At 41.6% G+C, this 22,474-nt stretch overlaps 1 protein-coding gene across 1 annotated transcript in view; it reads left to right on the top strand.

Moving 5' to 3' along the window:
• Positions 1 to 22,474, top strand: part of LOC124550661 (transcription factor HES-1-like) — a 377,829-nt gene that overhangs the window by 16,515 nt on the left and 338,840 nt on the right. The window lies entirely within an intron of this gene.

Here is a 22,474-nt window from a genome sequence, read left to right as displayed (position 1 = left end):
GGAAAGTACTACGAAAGACTGAACTAGGAAGAGGCAAGAATACTTCCTATATCACAAAACAGTATGCGAGACGCCATATTGAATTTGTCGCTTTTTGTTACTTTGTGAAGTTCACCGACAAGAATTATCTTAGCAATCATACAAATCAAGAGACTGAAAAGCTACGTGATGATAAGGTTCAGAGAAAGATACAAAAAATGTTGTCTTCAATCTGAAAGGTAAGTAAAAGTTCAATGACACTTCATATATATATAATACACCAATAAATGGTCAGTTTTTTTAGGAATCCATCAAAACAGTTATTGATATTTCCATGGAACCTGTCTGTCTGTTCAAGTACTACACAGGGCAGTCTGGAAATGCGCGACCGCTATAGTCACAGGTTCGAATCCTGCCTCGGGCATGGATGTGTGTGATATCCTTAGGTTAGTTAGGTTTAAGTAGTTCTAAATTCTAGGGGACGATGACCTCAGATGTTAAGTCCCATAGTGCTCAGAGCCAATTGAAGCATTTTGAACTACACGGGGTTGACATGTTTAAAATAAAGTGTTTTTAATTACGTGTTAGAAACATTATTTAATAACTTTATAATTGAACTGCAGTCTTATTAAAGCATTTTAATGAATGTTTGAAACAAAAAAGTTCGCTTTTAAGTATTTTCACGGGAATAAGTCCCATAGTGCTCAGAGCCAATTGAAGCATTTTGAACTACACAGGGTTGACATGTTTACAATAAAGTGTTTTTAATTACGTGTTAGAAACATTATTTAATAACTTTATAAATGAACTATAGTCTTATTAAAGCATTTTAATGAATGTTTAAAACAAAAAAGTTCACTTTTAAGTATTTTCACGGGAATAAGTCCCATAGTGCTCAGAGCCAATTGAAGCATTTTGAACTACACAGGGTTGACATGTTTAAAATAAAGTGTTTTTAATTACGTGTTAGAAACATTATTTATTAACTTTATAAATGAACTATAGTCTTATTAAAGCATTTTAATGAATGTTTAAAACAAAAAAGTTCACTTTTAAGTATTTTCACGGGAATAAGTCCCATAGTGCTCAGAGCCAATTGAAGCATTTTGAACTACACAGGGTTGACATGTTTAAAATAAAGTGTTTTTAATTACGTGTTAGAAACATTGTTTAATAACTTTATAATTGAACTGCAGTCTTATTAAAGCATTTTAATGAATGTTTAAAACAAAAAAGTTCACTTTTAAGTATTTTCACCGGAATAAGTCCCATAGTGCTCAGAGCCAATTGAAGCATTTTGAACTACACAGGTTTGACATGTTTAAAATAAAGTGTTTTTAATTACGTGTTAGAAACATTATTTAATAACTTTATAAATGAAAGCATTTTAATGAATGTTTAAAACAAAAAAGGTCCCTTTTAAGTATTTTTACCCGAATATGGGGTAAACGTCACCTAGGAGGGGGGTACACCACATCTCACCAAATCTCACGAATGGGGGAGGATGCCCAAGTTTTAAAGAAAATCTCTCACACAATTAGTGGACGTTCACACATCTATTATGTTCCCAGTTGATCTGGAGTGTTCTACCCATCTGAGGACTGCATTACGCCCCAGAACAACTTTCTGTCGACAGAGCTTGAACTGTACGTGAAACATCTGGTGCAAAGCTGTAACAGACTCAACCACTTCCAACGAAACTATCGTAGATGAACAAATGATGTTGCAAACCTCACTTCTCAGTTGTAACTGGCATTGCGCCTTGTGTGGAAAAGAACCTCTCCCACCACGAATTTGTTACACCACTGCACTCTCAGTACTACACAGTTCAAAACTGTCTGTCTCTCATGTGACACAAAGTTGGTTGTACCAGAAGATGAGTGTAGCGTTGTTGGCAGAGACATTGCGTTACGCCACAATGTATAGTGGTTTAATGGCTTCCTGTATCCATTTTTTTTCACCTTCAGATTTTCTAAAATGTTGAAGGACGTGACTGTCAAATTTGTAGAAGTATTTTGTGTAGTAGTTTATGCTGTGTAAATGTAACTGTCCTCAGTCTCAGGAATGACTTTGTTCGATTTTGCGAAGTTTCATAGGCTGATGTGCTTACTTACTGGACACAGAACGGTTTGGCCTTATAAAATGTTTATAGATATTGAAGTTTTTATTCATGTGTACTACTGACAGAACAACATGACTAGCACATGGATAAGGGAGGAAATATGCGTTTTAGCAAAAATGGTGTAGCAATTTTACACCCATGCTTTTCCGTAAACAAACTGTACGGTTACCGAACCAGAGACATCTGGCAGTTCTCCCTGGAGTGTGCTGCATTGCTTACATACTGGGCACAGAACGGTCCTTTTTGCTTTATAAAATGTTTATGGATACTGAAGTTTTTATTCATGTGTACTACAGACAGAACAACACTGGCACATCGCATGTGATGTGGGAGTTATGTCGCGTGAAGCTACGTTTCCCATCTACGTACACATCGCCATTAACTGCCTTGCCCCACACGAGAATACCTTTACCTTCCCCCAAGAGAGAAGAAGGTAAGTAAGAAGGTATGTACAGGGTTATTACAAATGATTGAAGCGATTTCACAGCTCTACAATAACTTTATTATTTGAGATATTTTCACAATGCTTTGCACACACATACAAAAACTCAAAAAAGTTTTTTTAGGCATTCACAAATGCTCGATATGTGCCCCTTTAGTGATTCGGCAGACATCAAGCCGATAATCAAGTTCCTCCCACACTTGGCGCAGCATGTCCCCATCAATGAGTTCGAAAGCATCGTTGATACGAGCTCGCAGTTCTGGCACGTTTCTTGGTAGAGGAGGTTTAAACACTGAATCTTTGACATAACCCCACAGAAAGAAATCACATGGGGTTAAGTCGGAAGAGCGTGGAGGCCATGACATGAATTGCTGATCATGATCTCCACCACGACCGATCCATCGGTTTCCCAATCTCCTATTTAAGAAATGTCGAACATCATGATGGAAGTGCGGTGGAGCACCATCCTGTTGAAAGATGAAGTCGGCGCTGTCGGTCTCCAGTTGTGGCATGACCCAATTTTCCAGCATGTCCAGATACACGTGTCCTGCAACGTTTTTTTCGCAGAAGAAAAAGGGGCCGTAAACTTTAAACCGTGAGATTGCACAAAACACGTTAACTTTTGGTGAATTGCGAATTTGCTGCACGAATGCGTGAGGATTCTCTACCGCCCAGATTCGCACATTGTGTCTGTTCACTTCACCATTAAGAAAAAATGTTGCTTCATCACTGAAAACAAGTTGCGCACTGAACGCATCCTCTTCCATGAGCTGTTGCAACCGCGCCGAAAATTCAAAGCGTTTGACTTTGTCATCGGGTGTCAGGGCTTGTAGCAATTGTAAACGGTAAGGCTTCCGCTTTAGCCTTTTCCGTAAGATTTTCCAAACCGTCGGCTGTGCTACGTTTAGCTCCCTGCTTGCTTTATTCGTCGACTTCCGCGGGCTACGCGTGAAACTTGCCCGCACGCGTTCAACCGTTTCTTCGCTCACTGCAGGCCGACCCGTTGATTTCCCCTTACAGAGGCATCCAGAAGCTTTAAACTGCGCATATCATCGCCGAATGGAGTTAGCAGTTGGTGGATCTTTGTTGAACTTCGTCCTGAAGTGTCGTTGCACTGTTATGACTGACCGATGTGAGTGCATTTCAAGCACGACATACGCTTTCTCGGCTCCTGTCGCCATTTTGTCTCACTGCGCTCTCGAGCGCTCTGGTGGCAGGTACCTGAAGTGCGGCTTCAGCCGAACAAAACTTTATGAGTTTTTCTACGTATATGTAGTGTGTCGTGACCATATGTCAATGAATGGAGCTACAGTGAATTTATGAAATCGCTTCAATCATTTGTAATAGCCCTGTAGCGTAGGTAGTGGACGGGCGTTGTAGAGTTTGTGCAGGAAACAGGTGACTGATGTGCAGTGACCAATTTTTGTCGAAAGCGCTGGGCGAAAAATATTCATTTGTTCAGAAGGGGAGGCTAACATTGCCCACATTCGGCCGGTCAGCAATGAACTGAGATAACAGAATTCATGTGCATGCCTTGCATTCATTCTCAAACAATTGTACAGAAACTATTCCGTAAAAAAATTCATTTTTGTGTTACTTATAGCGTAATATGTGAGCTTCGTATTTACATGCTCATCATTTTGTTAATGGTCATAGTTATTGTGATATTTGCATTTAAGTAAGGCAATGAGCGAAATGCGAAAAAGTTTGTATTGAAAAATAGGGATCACTATGATTTCGTGTTTGGTGCATATTACATAACATGTTGCTGCAAATTAAATTTAGCTAACGTGCTGAAGTTTTCTTTAGGTTTGGGTGGAGGTCTCTAGATGTCACCAATCTTGAGAAAATTGATCTGATGTAGCACACTCATTTGTGATTGCGCGCGCCAGTTATAATGACAGAACGAAATATTCACAACATTCCTCGTATTTCATAAACGGTTGGAGATATCATACTGAGACTTAGGCAAATCATAACACACAAAGAGGAAAATAGTTTGACATATGGTTGTTATTCCACTAGCTACAGAGTTTTTCGATGAAAGAATGAAATTTTTAAGGGTTATCGATAGCTGGGAAATGGAAAATGCTGTGGATGTTGGAACAGCATAAGTGGAATCGTTGCACGTTTATTTTTGTACTGAGTATGTTGTTTTTTTAAGCTATTGACCTTATTTTTCCTTAGTTCCTCACTTAATAAACCGCTGTTTCAGAATTCTCTCACAGTTGCGTCTACACAACATGTTAGTGAGACGACATTGTGTAAGCTCTGCTGTATTTTGGCAAAAGAAGCAAATTTTAACATAGCAATGAGAGAACTGTAGGTTTTACTCAAAATTTGCCACTCATGACGCTTCTCTGAAAGTTATAAATGATTAACGAGCCAGGTGAAAATAAATCGCTGTTTTGTCGCATTTTCGGCAGAATTCTTTTGAAATGCTAACCAAAGCAGAGGTGACAGGTGATCTTTTTGAATGATCACCTTACAAATGTGGATGTGGAAGGACTTCACTTAACATTTACAAAAACTATGAGAGTGGGCTTCAGTTTAGAGTGACACTTCCCCTCCAGCGCTGAGCGTTTTCCTTAACAGCACCTGCTAGCATCCCACACCACTACCACTCCCTCCACGGGTGCCCTGCCGATCGTGCATATATCGGCCACGTTATTGTGCGCGCACTCTAGAAAGTGCTCTGGAACATGAAACAATCGAAGGACAAAAATTGAACTCAACGAAATGGATTGTCATAGTATGAGATGTCAAAAGCAGCTGTAGGGAGACAACGAAGAAGAGTTTGCGGAACATATTTGCACTACTGAGAGAGTAGTGCAATACTATCTGAACTGCGTTGTTTGGAATATGGGTGGGAAGCGGAGGTATTGGAAGGCGGATTTCTTTCCGAAGTGCGGGAGGCGAACCGAAGCGGCGAGCAGAAGGCTGGCAATCACGCCCGCTTGTATCGCGGCAGGCAGAATTTAATTAACTGCGCTTCGCCAGTGACATCTGTCGCTCGTGCGGGGAGATAAGGCGCCGAGATTAGGGGGCGCGGCCACCAGGTGGCAACAGCGGCGGAAGCGCGGCTTTCGTTTGCAACTACTCAATCCTCGAAAGACAAATCTGAATTCTTCGCAAGAATCGGGTGGACGAATCAGAGATTAAGAAAACGATAAAATAGATGAAAGTCCTATGTCTCTTGCTCATATTATACCATCTATCCACCCTACTGACGATAGCAAATATCATCTTTCTAAACTTCGGTTTCTTTGTGATCATCTATCCTGTAGCGTCCTAATAACAGGGTGGCGCAAAATATCTACGACGTTTTGACTTCAAGCTACTGTTTTCTTATATTTTCACTCCATAGTCTGTCCCTCAAAATTATGCGACGTACGGAACGTAAAAATCTCACCTGTATTTTTCCTGTTTTTATGATAATTGTGCGAAATGTGTCATTCACTTTTATATAGGCAGAAGAACCGCTTTTGACGTGACACTGTGAAATCTGCTGTGTATACCTTATCTTATTCATATGCGAAAATTTCTCTTTAATATTATATTTAACATACTTTATGTTATTCTCTATGATTTGTTTGCAAATTGAGTAATACAGCTTCCAAATATTTATGGTTCTGTTTTCTATTGATTGAACTTCTTACCGTTGAAAGCCTTTTTTACCAGTAACAGTGATTGTCGTAGTTTTCAAATTAGTAAATTTTCTTATAATACTTTCTGATTATTTTTCGCAGTCTGTATATATTATTTTCAGTTTCAGCCGTAAATATCCAGTCGTTATGTTTTTGGAAATGTTCATATCAAATCAATTTCTGTATTTCCATTTCTCGAATATTTGATCCATATAGCTAATAGCAGTGATATGCATATATAGTGATTCACTAAGAGTAGTACATGTTTTGGAAGGTGCTAATGTAATCCAATTCAGATAAAATACCATACATGTGTCTAATTTTCGTTGACAGAGCTGGTTACCGAGATAAGTTTTTATTTTGCGTGTTGGTATTCCAGTTGTCGCGAGTTTATTAAACTCTCTCTCTCTCTCTCTTTCTCTCTCTCTCTGTGAAGTTGTGCTTCTGTTGCATTATTCAATTTTTGAACTGTGATTTTAATTTATTGGTCAACACTACATGCATTTAGAATTGTTGAATTTGCCGATATGGTATTCGTGTACGAGTTACGCAATGGAGACGCAGCTGATGCTTGTAGAGAATACGGTAGACGATTTCCTAATCACAGAGCACCAGATTCGAGAGTGTTTACTTGTGTTTTGACTAACCTGCGTTAGACTGCTGCAGTGCTAGTCACATTACATCTCAACGTGCAAATGAACAGAATGTGGGTGACGTAGGAGACATTATTCATCTGACAGATTGTAGTTCTTACATAAAAGGCAAGTAACAGAATTTCTGCATGTGTCAATGTTTCAGTCGCAAGAATATGGCAGACTTTCGTGTGCACGAGTAAGGGGAGTATGGGCATACTAGAGCTAAGTCCCATTGTTCTCTTTGATTAAACAAAACAGCCGCTCGCGTTAGCGTAATTGAATGACCCTTATGTAAACAAACTATTCATTTGGGTTCATGTTTTGTTTATTTAGGACATAATTAATGAGCAATAACTGCCATGATTACCATAATTTGTGGACAATATAACGGCCTAGATTTATGTTTACTCAGGTGTCCAATGCTTGTAGCTCAAAGTAAATCCTGTCATCTTCAATAATGGTAATTTATTATTAAAAATGCATCTACGCCCACACCATGCTGCTATTGGTCGTTTCCCACCATCACCACTGCCTCTACTGCTGTTTAGCATTCTTAATTTGAACCTCACTGGAGCAGGTTCGGGACCCACGCTATTTTCTGCAACGTACGACACTAATTACGGTTTTGTGGCTAATTTTTACTAATTTTTAACAAGACGCCCATTTCATTGCTCATTACTGATTTCCCCGCACTTTTTAAGAAAATATATGTAACTAGGGTTTTGTTGCTATTTCATCCCCAATTTTTAAGAAGATACGCATAAATATATGTTTCATGACTAATTTTAACGACTTTTAAGTGAACAGACATAAATATGGATTTCGCTGCTATATTACCGATTTTTAGGGAATACACATAAAACACATAGCTTTAAATGGTTAATAACTAACAGCACCAACGTATGACGCTGTTAATAGTCTTTAAACAAATTTGATCAATTTTCCCCCAGTATTCCGCAAATACCTACAATTTTCCGATTTTTAAGACGACACACGTTAATATGGATTTTTAGATAAAATTTTATTGATTTTGTCTACAAATAGCTAGCCTTTTTTTCAGGACGATGAACGTAAAAAATACGTCGGTCCCAACATCGTGGGACTGTAATAAATTGCAGGCATATTCAGTATTACAGAATTTTTGTTTAACAACAAGATACGCACCAGGCCTATGTCTCGATAAAAACGAGCTTTTCACCTGCTCTTCTAGTGTGTGACATAACTGTCAGGTCCCCTAACACTATATAATTATCAAGTAGCCTTCCATTATGAATATGGATGCACTCAACGACTGTGATATGACTGTCAAAATGATGGAACACAGCAATCAGTCGTCCTTTTTTTCAGTTTTTATTAAAGCAAATCTAGATTTCGGACTGTGCCTGTCTATGATGAATGCAGTATTCCATAGTCTCAATACATGTCCTACTACGTCCGTCCTCTGTTGTTCGGGCTTCTACTACATTTCATTCAAGACTACTAGTTTTGAATGAACTGTGACAGAACCCTGAACAACTGGGGGCTAACGCACTGTAAATGTGTATTTAATTATATTTATCTATTACGAAACAACAGAAATTATCTATTTACATTGGCTTTGCAGTGGTGTCAAAAACATATTTTTCGTTAGAAGATGTGCATTTTTATGGTAATCGCTGTACAAACATTTAAAACATGGCCTAAATTCCTATTGTACTATGGAAAACCACAGATGAAAATTTAAACGTGAGAAGTGATTATAAGTAAAACGTAACTGAAGCAAAATTGTAAAGAGAAATAATGAATGCAATAACGTGAACAGAAACTAAAAGTAGAATGATAAAACGAAACAAATTAAATCGAAACTGCCGGCCGCGGTGGTCCAGCGGTTCTCGGCGCGCAGTCCGGAACCGCGCGACTACTACGGTCGCAGGTTCGAATCCTGCCTCGGGCATGGATGTGTGTGATGTCCTTAGGTTAGTTAGGTTTAAGTAGTTCTAAGTCCTAGGGGACTGATGACCACAGATGTTAAGTCCCGTAGTGCTCAGAGCCATTTGAACCATTTTGAAATCGAAATTAATACCTAAAATGAATTGAAAATACATGAATAAAGATTTCAAGCGGAAAAAGAATGATTAGAAGCAAAATGAGAGCAAATGAAGAAGTTGATGTTGATGTTGTTGTTGTGGTCTTCAGTCCAGAGACTGGTTTGATGCAGCTCTCCATGCTACTCTATCCTGTGCAAGCTTCTTCATCTCCCAGTGCCTACATCTTTCTCAATCTGCGTAGTATATTCATCTCTTGGTCTCCCTCTACGATTTTTACTCTCCACCCTGCCCTCCAATACTAAATTGGTGATTCCTTGATGCCTCAGAGGTCCTACGAACCGATCCCTTCTTCTACTCAAGTTGTACCCCAAATTTCTCTTCTCCCTAACTCTATTCAATAGCTCCTCATTAGTTATGTGATCTACCCATCTAATCTTCAGCATTTTTCTGTAGCACAACATTTCGAAAGCTTCTATTCTCTTCTTGTCCAAACTATTTATCGTCCACGTTTCACTTCCATACATGGCCACCATACAAGTACTTGATAACATGTTTAAAATGATGTGACAAAGGAATAGAAATAAAAAATTACATTTAAACCAGTTAACTGAAAAACAAAAATTATCAAAGTCCCTACTTGGACAGTCATCAGTTATTTTGCTTTCCAAATAGCGAAAGACATCAACAGCTTTATGTGTCTCGTTTCCTAACCTGATTCCCTCGGATTTAATTCGACTACATTCCATTATCCTTTTTTTGCTGTTGTTGATGTTCATCTTATATCCAATCCATTCAACTGCTCTTCCAAGTCCTTTGCTGTCTCTGACAGAATTACAGTGTCTTCGGCAAACCTCAAAGTTTTTATTTCTTCTCCATGGATTTTAATTCCTACTCCAAAATTTCTATTGTTTCCTTTACTGCTGACTCAATGTACTGATTGAATAACATTGGGGATAGGCTACAATCCTGTCTCACTCTATTCTCAACCACCGCTTCCCTTTCGAGCCCCTCGACTCTTATTAACTGCTATCTGGTTTTTGTACAAATTATAAACAGCCTTTCGCTCCCTGCATTTCTCCCCTGCCACCTTTAGAATTTGAAAGAGCTTATTCCAGTCGACATTGTCAAAAGCTTTCTCTAAGTCTAACCTATATTCTAAGATAAGTAAATTGGTTCAAATGGCTCTGAGCACTATGGGACTTAACTTCTGAGGTCATCAGTCCCCTAGAACTTAGAACTACTTAAACCTAACTAACCTAAGGGCATCACACACATCCCTGCCCGAGGCAGGATTCGAACCTGTGACCGTAGCGGTCGCGCGATTCCAGACTGTAGCGCCTAGAACCGATCGGCCACACCGGCCGGCTTATGTGGTAAGTCCCATAGGTCTAGTGCTTTGAAGCATTTGAAGCAAAAATGTAGTGGACACAGCCGTGACGGTTCGAGCTTTCTCTCCTTATAGATATGCATTTCTTCATCCTTTTATTCAATTCTATGTCCATTGTAACTTTGTGTTATTGATGGCTAAATCGAGTCGCTACTCGGAAGGCCAAACAGATACAAAAAATTACATAAAATTAATCATGTAACTTTGTTTTATCGACGCGACAATTAAAACTTTATGACTACCTTCATAAACAAGAATGTCGTGGCGAGAAACAGTTTCCACTTGTTGCCTTCTTTTAACCCTAGGATCCACTGCGGCTCCAAACATGTGTCAGGAATCTCTAGAAACGGCTTGTATAAATTCACTCGAAGCGTACAAAATATTCGGGGCGAGCAGTGCTGGCGAACGAAACGCCCACCTTTTTTTTTTTTGTGGTTGTCGGAATTCCATCCGTCATTACCGTGCAGACACGGCTCATTTAGTGGCACAATAACTTGACCGCCAATTATGTAATGGAACGCTTTGGGACGCCACTTAACATTTCATTAAAAGTGCCCGCCGGTGATGAGCTGCTTCGCTGATGGCCGGTATTATTCCTGGCGAGCGATTGCAAACTGTTTAAATTGCAGACGGTGGATGACGCTGTCACTGAGTTTCCAGTTTGAAAATTGCCACATTTGGGTGTTAATAGTGTTCTCTGGCAGCAAAACAAACATTCAGATTGTTTCCAGTATCGCAGAATTTTGTTTAGAAACACCGGTTCACAGCATGTGGTTCAGAGATAACTGATAAGCTATGGTACCAACATTTCAGGTTCACTTGCTCCAGATCCGGATAGAACTTGTGCTTGATCCTTTGCAAATTAGTAAATGGTGGAATTAACATTTATAAATGTAGAGGATGAGAGCCACCTACAGTGCGTCGGCAAAGTCTGTCCGCAGCGGCGAGATCGGGGTGCCTCGCCTTGGCGGGACGCGTGAAGTTGGTAGCACGTTCATCTCGCTGTATAAGCAAGTGGACGGGATTCACCACGGTAAATATTCCAGAATTCGAAACCAGAACAGCTGTTAGCATGAGTGACATAAAAGTATACGTCTTAGGTGTTGCGAAACAACTCAGATCACTTAAGGAAGGCAAGTCTTCTGGTCCAGATGGTATACCAATCACGTTCGTTACAGAGTATGCAGACACAATAGCGCCTTTCTTACAAGGTAACCTCCCCATCGCACCCCCCTCAGATTTAGTTATAAGTTGGCACAGTAGATAGGGCTTGAAAAACTGAACACAGATCAATCGAGAAAACAGGAAGAAGTTGTGTGGAACTATGAAAAAAATTAGTAAAATATACAAACTGAGTAGTCCATGGGATTGATATACAACATCAAGGAGAGTATAAACACAGGAGCGCAGTGGTCCCGTGGTTAGCGTGAGTAGCTGAGGAAAGGGAGGTCCTTGGTTCAAGTCTTCCCTCGACTGAAAATTTTACTTTCTTTATTTTCGCAAAGTTATGATCTGTCCTTTCGTTTATTGACGTCTCTGTTCACTGTAATAAGTTTAGTGTCTGTGTTTTGCGACCGCACCGCAAAACCGTGCAATTAGTAGGCGAAAGGACGTGCATCTCCAATGGGAACCGAAAACATTTGATCACAAGGTCATAGGTCAACCGATTCCTCCACAGGAAAACACGTCTGATATATTCTGTACGACACTGGTGACGGCATGTGTGTCACATGACAGGAATATGTTGTCGACCCACCTAACTTGTACACTTAGCGAATGGGTAAAAAGATTCTTCTACCTTGCCCGATTTAGGTTTTCTTGTGGATGTGATAATCACTCCCAAAAAAGTGATGAAAACATAAGAGTTTGTCACATAAACTGAAAATAAAAAGTTAAAATTTTCGGTCGAGGGAACACTTGAACCTAGGACCTCTCGTTCCGTAGCTGCTCTCGCTATCCAGGAGACCACGGCGCTTCTTGACTCTCATTCTCCTTGATGTTACCTATCTTCGCATGGACTACTCCGTTTGTATATTTTATTAATTTTTTTCATAGTTTCACACAACTTCTTCCTGTTTTCTCGATTGATCTGTGTTCAGTTTTTCAAGGCCTATCCACTGTGCCAACTTATAACTAAATCTGAGGGGGGGTGCGATGGGGAGGTTCCCTTGTTAGCAATCATATACAACCGCTCACTTGACGAAAGGTCTGTTCCTAAATACTTGAAAGTAGCACAGGTCACACCAACATTCAAGAAAGGATATAGGAGTAACCCATTGAATTACAGACTCATATCACTGACTTCAATTTGCAGTAGGATTTTGGAGCATATACTGTACTCCAACATTATCAATCACCTTGAAGAAAATGACTTATTGATACATAACCAACACGGATTCAGAAAATAACGTTCTTGTGAAACAACTCTTCAAGTTATGAGTGCTGTCGACAAGGGATCTCAGATCAATTCCATATTCCTAGATTTCCAGAAGGCAACAACTCGTTGATACCGTTCCTCACAAGCGACTATTAAACAAATTGCGTGCATATGGAGTATCGTCTCAGTTGTGTGACTGCATTCGTGATTTCCTCTCAGAGAGGTCACAGTTCGTAGTGATAGACGGTGAATCATCAAGGTAGTGTCATAGGCCCTTCTGCTGTTCCTGATTTAGAGAAATGATCTAGGTGATAATCTGAGCGGTTCTAAGCGCTTCAGTTTGGAACCGCGTGACCGCTACGGTCGCAGGTTCGAATCCTGCCTCGGGCATGGATGTGTGTGATGTGCTTAGGTTAGTTAGGTTTACGTAGTTCTAAGTTCTAGGGGACTGATGACCTCAGAAGTTAAGTCCCATAGTGCTCAGAGCCATTTGAACCATAATCTGAGCAGCCCTCTTAGATCATTTGCAGATAACGCTGTAATTTACCGTCTAGTAAAATCATCAGCAATTCCAATTACAAAATGATCTAGAGAGAATTTCTGTATGGTGCGAAAAGTGCAAGGTCATCCACATGGGTACTATAAGAAATCCGCTTAATTTAGAGTATGCAATAAATGGCACAAATCTAAGGGCTGTCAATTCGACTGAATACCTAGGTATTACAATTACGAGCAACTTAAATTGGAAAGACCACGTAGATAATATTGTGGGGAAGGCGAAACAAAGACTGCGACACTTAGAAGATGCGACAAACCCACTAAAGAGACAGCCTACATTACACTTGTCCGTCCTCTGCCGGGATATTGCTGTGCGGTATGGGATCCTTACCAGATAGGATTGACGGAGGACATCGAAAAATTCGAAGAAGGGCAGCTCGTTTCGTGTTATCGCGCAATGGGGGTGAGAGTGTCACTGATATGATACGCGAGTTGGGGTGGCAGCCACTGAAACAAAGGCGGTTTTCTTTGCGGCGAGATCTATTTACGAAATTTCAATCACCTACTTTCTCCTCCGAATGCGAAAATATTTTGTTGACACCCACCTACGCAGGAAGAAATGATCATAATAATAAAATAAGAGAAATCAGAGCTAGAGCGGAAAGATTTAGTTCCTTTTTCTCCCAAGCGCCATTCGAGAGTGGAATGGTAGAGAAGTAGTATGAAAATGATTCGATGAACCCTGTGCCAGGCACTTAAGTGTGAATTGTAGATGTAAATGTAGATTTAGATGTAGAGATAGCTGAGCGGTCAGCTTCGTTTCCCGGCAGGGCAGAGATTTTCACCGCTCTGGGACTGGGTGTTGTCTTCTTTATCATCATCTCATCCCCATCGACACGCAAGTCGCTGAAGTGGCGTTAACTCAAAAACTTGCACCAGGCGACCTGTCTACCCAACGGAAGGCCCTAGCCACTCGACATTCCATTTCATTTCACCGCTGGTGGCTGCAGTTATGTTGGGAGAATGGATTCAACTCTATTACAACCAAAAAACGAAATTAACTAATTATATTAATTACAATTAGACACACTCCACTCACCAACATTACAGTACGTACTGGAAATGTTTTCCTCTTTCTTGAAGGCATAGTTCAACAAGTTTCATTTATCTGAGGACGTCTTGATCAAGTTTTCCGTTTAATCGAATGCACATAATCGATCATCGCTGCCTTCAGTTCATATTGCCTTTGGGTTATTTTGATACACTAATCTTTTAGCCGCATATCAAAGGAAATACTGGGGCGAAGACAGATCCGATGAGCGCGAAGACCACAGACATTTTCTAATCAATCTGTCTCCAAATATTTCATCTAAAAGTCGCAGGGACTGGTGGGCCGTAAGAGCATTATCGTTTGTCTTGTCGGAAAAATGGGTGATTGATTTCATTTCCATTCAGCAGAACAATAAATAGGTAAACTATGTGGGAGCAATACGCATCGGATAGTATTGAAAAAGATCGGCCCTGTAATTCGTGCTGGTGTTAAGTCAACCCACACTCCGATTTACTCTCCTTCAGTGGCGTTTCTCTTAAGGCATGTGGATTTTCTGATGACCAAATTTGTGCATTTTTAGAATCGATGTAGCCAGACACGTGAAATCAAGCCTCATCACTGAAAAAGGTTCGATCAAATAAACCAATTCCGGTAAAAAATCGCCGAAACTATTCAGAATACGCTATTCGTTTCTCAAGATCCACATAATGTACTTGTTTCACGGCACTGATTTTATATTGGTACAGCCCCAGGTCTTTGGTTACACCGCGCGACCGCTACGGTCGCAGTTTCGAATCCTGCCTCGGGCATGGATGTGTGTGCTGTCCTTAGGTTAGTTGGGGTTAAGTAGTTCTAAGTTCTACGGGTCTGATAACCTCAGATATTAGGTCCCGTAGGGTTCGGAGCCATTTGAACAATTTTTTTTTTTACCTTCAAAGTATTCACCAGCATTGTGTATAACCCTTTGCCAGCGATGCGGAAGTCGTAGGATACTCTTAGCAGTGCCAGTTGTGTTGACAGTTTGAGTGGCGCGATATATTGCCCGACGAATTTGTAGCAGTTCTGAAGCGAATGCCGTGAAGTGTTTCGTTCAGTTCAGAAATCGAGTTGAACTCACGAGGGCTTAAGTCAGGGAAGTGCGGTAGGTGGTATAGAACTTAGTTACCCCATCAGTCAGACAAATCTGTAACAGTTCACACTGAACCTGCTTGAGCACTGTCTTGCAAAATGATGGTCAGGTCGTGCATAAAGTGTCATCACTTCTGTCTCTATGCTGTTCGTTTTTGGAACACAACCTACGACCAGCTTAAAGACAGAAGTGATGACACTTTCTGCAGGACCTGACCATCATTTTGCAGGACAATGCTCAAGCACGTACAGTGCAAGCTGTTACTGATTTGTTTGACTGATGGGGCTGCTAAGTGCCATACACCTACTGCACTCCCCTGACTTAAGCCCTCGTAAGCTCAACTCGATTTTTAAACTGAAGGAAACACTTCACGGCATTCGCTTCAGAACTGCTACAAATTCGTCGGGCAAAAGACCGCGCCGCTCGAACTGTCAACACAACTGGCACTGCTGAGAGTGTCTGCCCCAATAGCTGAATGCTCAGCGTGGCGGATTGCCGTCCTAAGGGGCGCGGGTTCGATTCCCGGCTGGGTCGGGGTAAAAAATGGTTCAAATTGATGTGTTGGCAGAGAGCCAACACTGTGTTGCTAGAGGAGGCCGAAATGCACGCTTTTAAGCTCACGCAGATTGGCGTGAGGTCTGGAACAGTTAAAGGATTTGAGTCTAGCAAATAAAGTACGTAGCTGTTGGAATACTTAACTTTAATCCACAATTGGTGAACATCTCTCGTTACTGTACAAGCTTCACAATATTAATTATCAAATACTATGGCGCCTTGCTAGGTAGTAGCAAATGACGTAGCTGAAGGCTATGCTAACTATCGTCTCGGCAAATGAGAGCGTAGTTGTCAGTGATCCATCTCTGGCTAAGTTGGCTGTACAACTGGGGCGAGTGCTAGTAAGTCTCTCTAGACCTGCCGTGTGGTGGCGCTCGGTCTGCAATCACTGACAATGGCGACACGCGGGTCCGACGTATACTAACGGACCGCGGCCGATTTAAAGTCTACCACCTAGCAAGTGTGGTGTCTGGCGGTGACACCACACAAATGGCTCTGAGCACTATGGGACTTAACATCTGTTGTCATCAGTCCCCTAGAACTTAGAACTACTTAAACCTAACTAACCTAAGGACATCACACACATCCATGCCTGAGGCAGGATTCGAACCTGCGACCGTAGCGGTCGCGCGGTTCCGGACTGAGCGCCTAGAACCGCTAGACCACCGCGGCCGGCTGGGTCGGTGATTTTCTCCGCTCAGGGACTGGGTGTTGTCTCCATTATTTCATCCCCATCCGGCGCGCAGGTCGCCCAATGTGGCGTCGAATGTAATAAGACCTGCACCAAGGCGGCTACACCTCTCGGCCATTGCGCCAAACGCTCACTTCATTTCACTGCTAAGAGTGTCCTACGACTTCCACATCACTGCCAACGGGTTATACACAATGCTGGTGACTACTTTGAAGGTCAGTAAAACTTTGAAACACGTATCTATTTTGTATTAGCTGTAAATAAATAGTTGCCACTACTAAAATTCTAACCGTCGTACTTTCAGTCAATTTAGTCATAAATGCTGCCTTTCTGTGATTTATGCCAGAGAGAATGAAAAAATCCGTATCGCATTTTGCCATAGTCTACCCATTATCAGCCGGCCGCTGTGACCGAGCGGTTCTAGGCGCTTCAGTCTGGAACCGCGCGACCGCTACGGTCGCAGGTTCGAATCCTGCCTCGGGTAGGGATGTGTGTGATGTCCTTAGGTTAGTTAGCTTTAAGTAGTCCTAAGTTCTAGGGGACTGATGACCTCAGCAGTTAAGTCCCATAGTGCTCAGAGCCATTTGAACCATCTACCCATTATCGTTCTTGAAACAGTTCTCTCATCACGCAATATCCTGATGGTCAGGTGGACTAGTTTCATCTCTGCGCATGCGCACGTTTAAGGTTCTCGCGCTGCATACAGAAGGGAGAGGAACTTGCATTTCTGTTCTGCATTCAGTGTTTTGAGATTCTTCTGTGACACACCATCAGGCGTTCTTCAATAAAGGCGAACTGCTAGACCAGAAGCTACGAACAGTTTCGAGGACGTTGCTGCGTACAAAGTTCGCTGGAAGAGCTGATGGCACAGCATCAAGTTTTCATCGGCTCTTTAATTATTACGTGTTCCTTTGCCGTCACTGCCGACATTTGCAGTCAGTCACCACCGCCTCCTCTCACATTATACGCGTGAACGTTAGCTGACAACAAAATTTTTACTCGTTGTCATTTAGCTACCTCTCGGCTAGGCTATATGCGCAGTCGCTACCGTTACCTTGGAGCGGACGGATATAAAGTACTGTCCAGCTAATGGACCAGGACGCATCAAGACTGATCGAAGATAGGGACGGGCAAAACCGACCGGTAAAATCGTTACCTGTATTTTAGTTTTCAAAATGTTTTTTACTAATAATCCTGAAATACCAGATAGACATAGCAGTATTGCCAAAATTTTTCGTTGTTAAATAAGCCTTCTTTAAAGACCGAGTAATATTCATAAGAGCTCAGATGGAAACCCAGTTCTAAGCAAAGAAAGCAAAGCAGAAAGGTGGAAGGAGTAGATAGAGGGTCTATACAAGGGCGATGTGCTTAAGGACAATATTATGGAAATGGAAGATAATATGGATGAAAATGAAATGGGAGATACGATACTGCGTGAAGAGTTTGACAGAGCACTGAAAGACCTGAGTCGAAACAAGGCCCCGGGAGTAGACAACATTCCATTAGAACTACTGACAGCCTTGGGAGAGCCAGTCCTGACAAAACTCTACCATCTGGTGAGCAAGATGTATGAGACAGGCGAAATACCCTCAGACTTCAAGAAGAATATAATAATTCCAATCCCAAAGAAAGCAGGTGTTGACAGATGTAAAAATTACCGAACTATCAGTTTAATAAGTCACAGCTGCAAAATACTAACACGAATTCCTTATAGACGAATGGAAAATTGGTAAAAGCTGACCTCGGGGAAGATCAGTTTGGATTCCGTAGAAATATTGGAACACGTGAGGCAATACTGACCCTACAACTTATCTTAGAAGCTACATTAAGGAAGGGCAAACCTACGTTTCTAGCATTTGTAGACTTAGAGAAAGCTTTTGACAATGTTGACTGGAATACTCTCTTTCAAATTCTAATGGTGGCAGGGGTAAAATAAAGGGAGCGAAAGGCTATTTACAATTTGTACAGAAACTAGATGGCAGTTATAAGAGTCGAGGGGCATGAAAGGGAAGCAGTGGTTGGGAAGGGACTGAGACAGGGTTGTAGCCCATCCCCGATGTTATTCAATCTGTATATTAAGCAGGCAGTAAAGGAAGCAAAAGAAAAATTCGGAGTAGGTATTAAAATCCATGTCAGAGACAGCAAAGGACTTGGAAGAGCAGCTGAACGTAATGGACAGTGTCTTGAAAGTAGGATATAACATGAACATCAACAAAAGCAAAACGAGGATAATGGAATGTAGTCGAATTAAGTCCGGTGATGCCGAGGGAATAAGATTAGGAAATGAAACACTTAAAGTAGTAAAGGAGTTTTGCTATTTAGTGAGCAAAATAACTGATGATAGTCGAAGTAGAGAAGATATAAAATGTAGACTGGCAATGGCAAGGAGGGCGTTTCTGAAGAAGAGAAGTTTGTTAACATCGAGTATAGATTTAAGTGTCAGGAAGTCGTTTCTGAAAGTATTTGTATGGAGTGTAGCCATGTATGGAAGTGAAACATGGACGATAAATAGTTTGGACAAGAAGAGAATAGACGCTTTCGAAATGTGGTGCTACAGAAGAATGCTGAAGATTAGATGGGTGGATCACATAACTAATGAGGAGGTATTGAATAGAATTGGGGAGAAGAGGAGTTTGTGGCACAACTTGACAAGAAGAAGGGACCGATTGTTAGGACATGTTTTGAGGCATCAAGGGATCACAAATTTAGCATTGGAGATCAGCGTGGAGGGTAAAAATCGTAGAGGGAGACCAAGATATGAATACACTAAGCAGATTCAGAAGGATGTAGGTTGCAGTAAGTACTGGGAGATGAAGAAGCTTGTACAGGATAGGGTAGGATGGAGAACTGCATCAAACCAGTCTGAAGACTGAAGACCACAACAACAACAACAATATTTATTCGCAAAATTTGCATTGTTTTGAAATAATGCGTTATTATAGAAAATGGGAAAAGTGATCAGCGCTATTTTAATTACAATGCCGACAGAAACGAGCAGCAAACACATGGCATACAGCATTGCTGCGACAATAGTGTACGTGTTATCATGTAGCGTGGCTAATTAGATGGCACATGTGTGCGTGCAATGTGCAAGAATCGCCCCATCTACATGGTGTATCGCGTATTGTGGGAATTGAAACCGGGAACCTAGAAACGACAGAGAAACTTCGTCCCGCCGCAGCCCTCAGTGGTTCACAGCCCCACAAACAGGCCACAGCAGTCCACCCACCCCACCACCGGCCCACACTGAACCCAGGGTTATTGTGCTGTTCGGATACCAGTGCCTCCCCCCCCACCCCCCCCCCCCCCCCCACCCTGGGAACGTCTTACACGAGACGCGTGTAACCCTATCGTTTCCCTGGTAGAGTAACTATGGTGTACACCTACCTGGAGACAGTGTTTGCGCAGCAATCGCCGACATAGTGTAACTGAGGCGGAATAAGGGGAAACAGCCCGCATTCGCCGAGACAGATGGAGAACCGCCTTAAAAAGCATCCACAGGCTGGCCGGCACACCGGACCTCGACACTAATCCGCCGGGCTCCTTCAGAGCAAATCATTCCTCCCGGAAAGTGTGTGACATTGCAATACATATCACCTGGGACCACTGGACGAATACAGCCTCTGGATGTTTTTTTTTCCGTGCCTATAAAAGATATTGTCGCACTGTGTGCAGCTACCAGTTTCACCGTAAGCTCCACGACAGACTGTTTCGCATTCTGTTACATGCCATCAAATTTCATCAGTTCTCATCACCCCGTTAGACCAGTGTGGTTCTATATACAATTCCTTAAGAGTGGATAACTAACTGAACGCCCTCACGGTTTATAACTTCCAAGGAATTCGCCTTCGATCTTCGTAGGGCGATCCTTTGTGATCACTGTGACGCCCATTTTCATTCAAAGTTCGTGGTACAAGTTAATGGTTTGTTGTGAACATTTCTGAATGTCGGCGATATCCATTTTGTGAAGTGTAATACGTACATTCCATAGAAGATTTTTGTACCTCCCGGACAATCATTTTCTGACGTCCTCCTGATGCCCATGGTGAGTCATTAGCAACTAATATTTTTCCCGTCTTAACTGTTAACACGGCACTTTGAAATGAGCGTAACTAACGATCGAACTTGACTTTGCACTCAAGGGTTTCCTTGTTATGCGCCCTGCGGCTGCCCTCAAAAAACTTAATTTTAATTACTCCTATTACGAATAAAATTGATAGCAATAACGTGATTCTGTATAAATTTCTCTAAATTTTTCCTTTTAAACTTCAGCCGGCCACGGTGGCCAAGCGGTTCTAGGCGCTTCAGTCCGGAACCGCGCGACTGCTACGGTCGCAGGTTCGAATCCTGCCTCGGGCATGGATGTGTGTGATGTCCTTAGGTTAGTTAGGTTTAAGTAGTTCTAAGTTCTACCGGACTGATGACCTCAGATGTTAAGTCCCATAGTGCTCAGAGCCATTTGAACCATTTTTTTTTTAAAAACTTCAAATAAAATATACAATAAGAGAGAATTTTCGAAAAGCCCATAATTTTAAACACAAGATATTAGTTAAATCTCGTCATGGAGCAATAATATTATCTTGGAACTCTTCCATTTGGTCCGTGTTTGCATAGAAAAACAATAATATCAGAAATTGAGTCCGCCTTGATGCAAAACACCTTGTTATTCGTTTATTGCTTTATTATCCCAAACTAGTTTCGGCGACAAGTGTCACCATCATCTGTGGTTTTTTTTAATCTTATTTATTGTATGTTACAGCATGTTTTAAGCAATTATTGGCGCTGTTTGCCACCAAACAAAAGAGCATAGAAAATATGTAGCAAACAGCGCCAATAATTGCTTAAAACATGCTGTAACATACAATAAATAAGATTTAAAAAAAAAAAACCACAGATGATGGTGATATTTGTCACCGAAACTAGTTTGGGATAATAATGCAATAAACGGATAACAGTGTTTTGCATCAAGGCGGACTCATTTTCTGATATTATTGTTAGTGATGGAGAATGACAATTATAAGCTCGCCAGTGAATAAGTGTCATGTAATGTTTTGTGGGAATGTTAGTTTTTTAACGGAGTTTATATAAAAGATTTTGTGGAAAACTGTTTGTATATGCCTTGCAGATAAAGCGAATAATAATACGAAATGTAAGTACAAAGTGTCCAGAAAACTCAGCCGCGTGGGATTAGCCGAGCGGTCTAAGGCGCTGCAGTCATGGACTGTGCGGCTGGTCCCGGCGGAGGTTCGAGTCCTCCCTCGGGTATGGGTATGTGTGTGTCCATAAGATTTCACACACATTTGAACAGAAAACTCAAATACAATGTGGAGACAAAAGTCGTGGAACAGTGATATGCACATATGCAGATAGCGGTAGCAACGCGCACATAAGGTGTGAAAGAGATGTGTAGATTGGCGGAGCTGTCATTTCTACTCATGTGCTTCAAGTGAACAGGTTTCAGACGTGATAATGGCCGCACGACGGCAACTAACAGACTTTGAACGCGGAATTGGGGTTAGACTGAAGGGACATTCCATTTCTGAAATCGATAGGGAATTCAGTACTCCAAGATCCACAGTATCAAGAGTGTGCCGAGAATTCTAAATTTCAAGACAGTACCTCTCACCACGGACAACGAAAATGTCGACAGCCTTCACTTAACGACCCAGAGCAGCGGCGTATGCATAGAGATGTCAGTGCTAACAGACAGCCAACGCTGCGTGAAATAACCGCAGAAATCAATGTGGGATGCACGATGAATGCATCCGTGAGCAACGAAATTCGGCGTTAATGCGGTATGGCAACAAACGACCGACGCTAACACTAGTACGTCGCTTGCAGCGCCTCTCCTGGGCTTGATTGGACCCTAGACGACTGGATAACTGTGGCCTGGTCACATGAGTCCCGATTTCAGTTGGCAAGAGCTGATGGGGA

This window comes from Schistocerca americana, chromosome 9 (genome assembly GCF_021461395.2).
Source record: "Schistocerca americana isolate TAMUIC-IGC-003095 chromosome 9, iqSchAmer2.1, whole genome shotgun sequence".
Classification (NCBI taxonomy): Eukaryota; Metazoa; Arthropoda; class Insecta; order Orthoptera; family Acrididae; genus Schistocerca; species Schistocerca americana.
The sequence above is the reverse complement of the archived record's forward strand: the minus strand, read 5'-3'. Positions and strand labels throughout refer to the sequence as shown.